Source organism: Leopardus geoffroyi, chromosome A2 (genome assembly GCF_018350155.1).
Source record: "Leopardus geoffroyi isolate Oge1 chromosome A2, O.geoffroyi_Oge1_pat1.0, whole genome shotgun sequence".
Lineage (NCBI taxonomy): Eukaryota > Metazoa > Chordata > Mammalia > Carnivora > Felidae > Leopardus > Leopardus geoffroyi.
This window is the reverse complement of record NC_059331.1, coordinates 56,138,258-56,146,685: the sequence shown is the minus strand read 5'-3', so window position 1 is coordinate 56,146,685 and position 8,428 is coordinate 56,138,258. Positions and strand designations below refer to the sequence as shown.

General features: G+C 49.3%; 1 long non-coding RNA gene across 1 annotated transcript; it reads right to left on the bottom strand.

Moving 5' to 3' along the window:
* Positions 1-4,852: 4,852 nt before the first annotated feature.
* Positions 4,853-8,411, bottom strand: LOC123606033. The gene is made up of 2 exons (XR_006716052.1): positions 7,984-8,411; positions 4,853-5,840 (listed from the first exon to the last, which is right to left on the bottom strand). It is a non-coding gene; the product is annotated as an uncharacterized LOC123606033 (long non-coding RNA).
* Positions 8,412-8,428: the final 17 nt, after the last annotated feature.

Genomic DNA, 8,428 nt, shown 5'->3' with positions numbered 1-8,428 from the left:
GAAGAAAGAAGGGTGCCTGGTTGGCTCAGTCAGTTGGACGTCCGACTTCGGCTCAGGTCATGATCTCCCAGTTCGTGAGTTTGAGCCCCACGTCAGGCTCTGTGCTGACAGCTCAGAGCCTGGAGTCTGCTTCAGATTCTGTGTTTCCCTCTCTCTCTGCCCCTCCCCTGCTCATGCTCTGTCTCTCTCCCTCTCTCAAAAATAAATAAAACATTTAAAAAAATTTAAGAAAAGAAGAAATAGCTAGAAGAGTCAGTGGGGTGACTAGTTCCTGGGCCTGGCTTTATATTAGGACCCATATAGTGCTTCCAAAAAAAGCAGATGAATAAAACAAAGCGATACTTGGCCCTACCCCCCAGAGATTCTGATCCAATGGGTGGGATCCGGATATTGGTGCTTCCTTAAATGCCTCCACATGATTCTGATGTGCAACCAGGATCGAGAAGCACTGCGTTGGAGGGTCTTGAAGCAGGTTTGAAGACACTGGAACATGAAATTTACGGTAAAGTGGTAAAAGGTGAATTTATGGTAAAGAAGTTTCAAACTGGTGGTGACGAGAAGGGTTCTTCCATCAATAATGTTGAAATGATTATTTCACCATCTACAAAGAACACTGGATTTTTATCCCTGGCACCAGAATAAACCCCACATAGATCCAAGTTTGAATCGTTACAAAAGAAGAGGGAGGAGGAACGAAAACCAGGATGTCATGGATAGATTTATCATCGTGGTGGGAAACACCTGCCTAAGCTGCTTATAGGCCTAAAAAAAGGAAAGGTGAGTTAACTGTGAACACATAAAGAATGTTGATGTTTGAATGTCACAATATACCACAAATGAAGTCAAAAGACAAATGGCAAACTGGAAAAGTGTGTTTACGATACTACATTTTCTTGATTAACAAAGAGCTCAGATCGATAGTGTGATTCCGACACCAGTTATAATCCTGCTCCCCAAGTACAGCGTGTGGGTGTTTTCCCCACTCCCAAGCCATTCCCAGACACCAGCTGTGAATCCTACAGTTCAATCCTGCCACTCTCTACCAGGAGACAGCCTCAGATCCCTCTGTCCCACAAGACTGCCCCACTTCAGATGCCAACGGCAAGTCTAGGTTGTCACCTGTGCTTCTGATAGATTGGCCATAAATCAGAGGTTCCCATGACCCGTCCTTGTGTTTGATTAATTTGCTAGAGCAGCTCACAGAACTCAGGAAAAGTTTACTTACTGGATTATTATGAAAGGACAGAACTCGGGAACAACCAGATAGAAGAGTGAGCTAAAGGGCAAGGTGTGTGGGGAAAGGGTGAGGAGCCTCCGTATCCTCCTCTCCCCAGATCGCCACATGTTCATGTGCTCAGATGCTCTCCAAACCCAGTCCTTTAGGGTTTTTATGGAGGTTTCATTACCTAGACATGGTTGATTAAACCTTTGTCCACTGGTGACCGAACTCAATCTCCAGCCCCTTTCTCCTCCTTGGAGGTCGGAGTTAAAAGTTAAAAGTTCCAGCCCTCTCATCAAATGGGTCCCTTGGCAACCAGCTCCCACCCACAGATGCTTTCCCAAAGTACCCCCATTAACATAAAAAAGACACCTTGTATGGTTCTCATTGCTTAGAAAATCCCAAGGGTTTTAGGGGCTTGATGCCCAGAAAGGGATGAAGACCAAATATATATTTCTTGTCATAAATCACAATATCACAGATAGAAAACATGCAGACCACCTCACAGTAAAATAGGCAATGCATTTGAACAGGCAATTCTTGAAGATGTTCAACCTCACTCAAAAGAAGCGCCTATTAAAACGACACCAAGTCCTATATACCCAGGAGAAATGAAATCACACATGCACGCAAAAATGTGTGCATGAATGTTCACAGCAGCCTTATTCACAAGAGCCCCAAAGCCCCAAAACAACCCAAGCGTCCATCGTCTGATGAATGGATACGCAAAATGTGGTCTATCCACATAACGGAATGTTGTGCCATAAAGAGGGAGTTAGTGCTGATGCATGCCGCAACTTGGAACAACCTTGAAAATGTTATTCGAAGTGAAATAAGTCAGACGCAAAAGACCACATACGATATGATTTCATTTTTAAAGTTTATTTATTTTGAGAGAGGCAGAAAAGCGTGAGTGGAGGAGGAATGAAGAGGGAGGGAGGAGAGAGAATCCCAAGCAGCCTCCGTGCTGTGGGGCTCCACACCGGGCTTGATGCGGGGCTCAAGCCCACCAACCGTGAGACCTTGACCTGCGCCAAAGTCAGACGCTTAACCCACTGAGCCACTCAGGCGCCCCATACGATTTCATTTTTATGAAATGTCCAGAATAGGCAAATCTATAGATGCAGAAAGTGGACTGACCGTTGCCAGAAGCTAAGGGAGGGAGAAAACTGGGCAGTGACTGTTAATGGCTGCAGGGTTTCTTTCTGGAGCGATGAAAATGCCCTACGATTAATCATGCTGATGGAGACACAACTGTAAACACCTCACTGTAAACACGTAAAGCGGGTGGACTGTATAGCATGTGGATTATGTTTCAGCAAAGCTGTTAAGAAACACTGAGATCTGACTTTTCACTCTGTTTGACAAAATTGTTAACAGTGTAGGGAGACAGACTCTTTTGTATATTGCTGATAAAAGTGCAAATTAATGCCACCCTTTTGGAGGGCATTTTGGCAATTTCTACCGGAATTAAAAACGCATATACTCTTTGATGGAGTGCCTCTGCTTTAACTGGCCCTACGGAAATACTAATAGTACATCCAGGTACAGTGTTTAAGAGCAAAGAAACTGGGAATAAATACACCTTGACAGAGAGCACAGACCATGGAATAAAGCACAGCCATTAAAAAGAAGGCAGCAGATTGGGCCATGTTGACGTGGACAGATCTGCAGAGATGTGTTTTAGGTGGGAAACTGGCAAGGTACGAAATAGCGGGCAGAGTGATTCTCCTCTTTTCTTCAGTAAAAGCCAGTATAGCAACGTATTCGGGAAGGAAATGCAAAGAGTGATCATCTCCGGGGAGAGGGACTGAGACAGCAAGGAAGGTTCGGGTTTTCACTTTGTAATCTTTTGGAACCGTTTGCATTTTCTAAATGTGTGCCTGCATTATTTTTAAAATGGCACTGGGATTAGCTGCACAGCAGCATTACAAGCCATTTTCGTTTGCTTTATGCTTTCCTGCATTGAACAAGAAAACCTTTTGTAATCTTTGGCATTCCAGAAATGCTTGTGATGGGTGTGTGCGTGTCACATACTGCTGTTCCCCAAGAGAACCTGCACAGGGCCCACGACCTCCCTGTCTGGGCCTTGGTGTCCCATCCTTGGGAAAAGGCAGTAGAATGTGTTGGGGAGGCATGCTGGGGGGTGTTGCCGGCTCTAAGGGCCAGCGGCTGACACTTCACTGAATGTTGACCAAGCCCCTCTCCAGAGACAGCGCCCACCTCGTCCCCCTGGCCCTGTGGCGTGAAGGCAGCTCATAGCGGGCAGGTAGGCATGGGGTTGGGGCTCCAGGTGAGGAGGCAGGAATAGAGTCCACTCCTCTGAAACATCAAAGTGCACACCTGAGGGTGGGTCCATCAGCACACACTCATTTGATGTGCAGGCAGCTGGGCCAGGGCCTAATTTCTAAGTGAGGGCTGCAGGGGCCTCTGAAGACTGGTGTCCAGAGGGCCCAGCTGGAGAGCAACCAGAGCCTAGAGCTGTGCACACGTGTGTGTGTGTGTGTGTGTGTGTGTGTGTGTGTGCATGTGCATACGTGTCTGGGACTCAAGGCTTCTAGTGTCTGTGTTCCTGCATGTGTTAGAATGTTAGTATTAGAAACATGTCCATGTTTCAAGCATGTTGACAGGTGCAGCCTTCCTGTTCAGCACCAGGGCCCTCACTTACACAGGCCCCTTCCAAGGCTCTTTCTCTCATCGGTGTTCATCATTTTGGTCTTCCTAGTTGAAAAACAGCTCCCCTCCCCCATTGTATAAACACCGGGCCCAACAAATCCTGAATGGGCCCTGGCATATTTACATCATACTGTCGCATCTTTATCACGATTAGGTCTCTGCCTCCCTCCATTTGTTCCCCGTTTCTTCCCTCTTTCCTTTCTTCCTTCAATATTTGTGTTCCAGGAACTTCCCCTTCTGGGGCAGAGGGACAGTGATGAAGAAGACAACCCATTCCAGGGAGGTTCAGGGATCCACAGGAGCATATGGCGGGGCGTGCCCTCTTCATCCTGGGACCATCCGGAAAACCGAGACAGGAAGGATCAAAGGATCAGCAGGGTGGCCGGACGTGGGCTGGGCCGTGGCCGAACACACGGCTGGTGCGTGTCTGCCTGTGAGCATCTGTGCCTGTGTCTGTGCATTTGTGTGTACATGCCTGGGGGTGTGCCTGTAGCTGTGGGGTGTTTGTGCCTCCCTCCATGTGTGCAGTTGAGGGAGAATCTGGGTGCCTGTGTGCTTTCTTGTTGGCCTCACGTGCCCTGGAGTGAGTATCCAGGCAGCACTGTGAGCTAATGAGTTCTCGTGGCTGTGGAACTCCCTCAGGGCCAGTCCTCCCTGGCAGAGCAAACCCGTAGGAGCCCAGAGATGGGAGTAATGATTTCATCCTTCCCAGGCTGTCCAAACCTCTCTGCTGGTCTCCAGAGGCCCCGCCAACCTGATCTGGTGGAGCCCGAGGCCAGGGGATCTCACAGGTGCCATGATTTCTCCAACTTTGGGCATCACCTGGTCACCTGGCTGGACCCGCTCCAGGGCTGGTGGTTTGGATGGTAGGTACCGGTGACCAACCCTGAGTATCAGGTTTCCACAGTGACAGTCCCTGTTAAGTGCTCAAGAACAACGAGATGCTTGCAGCCAGTATTAGCAAGAGGGGAAGTTTTTGAGTCCAATCCATTTCTGTTACAGAGTTGGCTCAGAGAGGGCTGGAGAGATCTTCAAGGTCATCTAGAACACCTCTGGTTATTCTCCACTTAGCCCCCACCTCCCAGATCCATTGGCCACAGTTTTCACCCGCTCTGTGTACCCCCAACAAAGCTGATCCCCCTGGATGCCATCACCTGGGCATCCTTGGTCTTTGGCTCCCAGTTGGTTTCGGCCAATGGGAGGCACCGACGGGCATCAGAGGGTGGGAGGAGAGAAAAGTTGGGGTATTTCCCTGACTTACTCCCAGTTTCGGCAGTGACTGTGTCTCTCTAGCCACAGCTTTTCACCGGGGGGCCCCTCACCCCATCACTGAGTCTCCTGTTGCTTCTAGGAAACCGCCCCCCCTCCTCCTTACTTCAGGTTTCGGGGTTAGTGGCTCCCCACTATTGCCAGCCCAGGGACTGCACCAGCCCATTGATTTCCTTACAACACCATCCTCCCCATGCCCACACACCGGGGTAAATCGCCCCTTTGCTGAACCCTTTTCATTAAACCCTATTGAATGGGTCTGCTCTATCCTATTGGGACTCTGCCTGGTATGCAGTTTCCCATTGTGGTAGGAATAAAACCTACACTACCTTCTCCTGCTCCACCTGGCCTCTAGTCTTTGCACTTGCCGTGTCTTCTGCTCATTGAAACATCATCTCTTCCTTTCCCAGCTGTGCTGTCCCTGTCTCTCTCAAATAAATAAATAAATAAACTTTGAAAATAATCTCTTTATCGGGGTACCTGGCTGGTTCTGTCGGTTGAGCGGCCCCCTCTTGATTTCGGTGCAGGTCATGGTCTCAGGGTCATGGGATGGATCTCCCGGTTGACCTGCCCATCGTCAAGCTCCCCTTCAAGCCCCATGCTGGGTGTGGAGCCTGCTTAAGATTTCTTCTCTCTCTTCCTCTCTGCTCCTCTCCCCCACTAGCTTGCTCTCTCTCTAAAATAAAAATAAGGAAATAAATCATCTCTTTATCAATAAAACAGATAATAAACCACATTGCATATGTTTAATAGTGCTTGGCACTCTTAAGAGTTTAAAGGACACTAGCTAATGTTGTTATTGTTGCAAGGGACTAGAATGGAAATAGAGTGCTTACTAGAACTTAAAGGGCCTGGTTTCAATATTATGCCGATTTAACTAATATTAACTAATATTGAAATATTGGATCCATGCCATTTATTATTCCTCTTCGGTGCATTTCTGCAGTTAACGTTGTCATTTGCATGCCTGCATTTTCCAAAAGGGGTGTTATGTTTTCAGGGTTTTGTATTCATCTGAAGATGAAATATATTCTAAGATTGCACAAAGCGGGGGGGGGGGGGCGGGTAATAAGTCTGTAATGTGCAATAAGTCAGTGTCTTGTTACATCACAATGACATTTTAAAATAAGGTAGACGTGATTAAAAAGCGAAAAACATCTCTTCAAAGGTGCTTCATGACCACTGCCTAAATCAGGGGGCACCTTCTTTCTCTGCCACTCTTCCGCTCATGCCCTGATTAGTTTGCAATTTGATTGTCTCCTTGTTTAACATTTGTATCTGCCACTAAACCGAGCTTGACCAAGGTTTTCAGATCTTGCCTGCCGGGTTCATGTTCACGGCTGTGTCCCAGCGCAGTGCGTTGGCTAGGATACTGTAACAAAGAGCCTCCCAAACACTCAGTATGAATAATAACAGTTTATTTCTCCCTCGGGTGACAGTGTGGGTCAGTGGTCCAGGCTGGCATGCTGTTTGGAAGGTGTTCCCAAGCCCCCGGGCTCGTCAGACCACCTCCCTCCTCAGCCACACAGGGGACAACTTAAAAACCCTCTCACCCAGAGCAATCTCACACTCTTTTTGGTTGTGGCTTTCCTCGTTCCAGCCTGCCCCACGCCCTCGTTCTCCCAACAACGGGCTTATTTATCTGTGTGGCTTTCCAAACCACACAAAGTTCCCAGAGATGAACTTCTCACAATGAAACAGGGTCACTGCACACACTTTCTTGCCTCTTGTTATTAAATATTTTTTTTGGGGGGGGGGGTGCCTGGGTGGCTCAGTCAGTTAAGCATCTGGCTTTGGCTCAGGTCATGATCTCTGTGGTTTGTGAGTTTGAGCCCCACGTCGGGCTGTGCTGACAGCTCAGAGCCTGGAACCTACTTTGGATTGTGTCTTCCCCTCTCTCTGCCCCTCCCGTGCTCATTCTCTGTCTCTCAATAATAAATAAATGTTAAAAAAATATATATAGATACAGATATTACTTTTTTCCTTCTGTGGCTATGGTTTACATCTGTCTATATCCTTGACCTTTGGGCAAGTTATTTCACCATTCTGTGCCTCAGTTTCTTCATCTGTAAAATGGGAATAACCATAGTTCACCTCCTAGGGTTGTTACAAGGATTAAGTGAGCATAGCTCTTAGAATTGAACCTAATACACACTAGGTGCTCTTTAAACAATAATCAGTATTATGATCTCTTTTGATGATCTCAACTTCCCCATGAGGTAGGTGGGAAGGCATCACCCCATTTTCACATGCAGAAATGAAGGACTAAAGAGCTAAGCAACTTGCCCAAGGTCATGGTGCTGACAGGTGGCCTAGTCTAGGTTTAATCCAGACCTCAGCTCACCTCATGAAAAAATTAGGTGATGACAGCAGCCCCTCATAGGATTTGGTTGTGAGAATCCAGTGCCATTATGCATTCAAGTGACAGGCACTTGGAGGGCACTGTTGAAAAGTCTGGGTCCTTCCCCTTCGCGGTCCCCACTCTGTCACGCCCACGGGCGCCCTCACGGAGCCACCAGGGATCCCTGTTCCTGGCAGCCCTCGGGTCAGCTGCTTGTTTGGCTGGCGGGGACAGCTGGGCCTACAGAGAGGCCCATTGTCTCTGGCCTCTGGGGCTGTATTGTTGGAGCCTCGTCCCAGGGTCCAGCCCCAAGACACTCCCAGCTGTCGCTCGGGCTTGGCTTGGTTTGGGGAAGCGAGACAGGGGAATGAGCACGGACACCCGACTGTCCCCTTAAGACTGGATCACCAGCCCGGCTGTACTGACGAGCAAACTGAGGCTCAGAGCCCAACTGACGTGTAGGGCGTGCTTGTCTCACCTGGGAGTCCCCACAGATGGGGCGGGGAGGGCGCGCAAGGGACTCAAGTCGGAGAGGTCATGGATTCCAGTAGGTTCCAGATGGCAGGGCCAGAGCACCACACCATCCCATTTTACCCGTGGAAACAGAGACCCCAGAGCGCGCACGCTGGCCCAAGGTCACACAGCGCGCATGCCGCGAAGTCCGCCGGGAAACCAGGCGGCCTAAGTCCCAGCCTTGGGAGAGCGCAGGGGAGCCCGGCCGGCGGGGGGCGGGGCATAGGGTGGCCCCTCCTCCGGGGCGGGGCGACCCCGCACTTGGCAAATGTCTGCGGCGAGCCTGGTGAAAACTCGCGCGGCCCTCCCCTTAGGGGGCGTGACCTTCCAAGCAAAGCGGGATTCTACTGGGCATTTGTCTGCGCAAAGCGGCACGTCGCGCTTGATGGGCGTTGGAGGCGTGGCCCCCG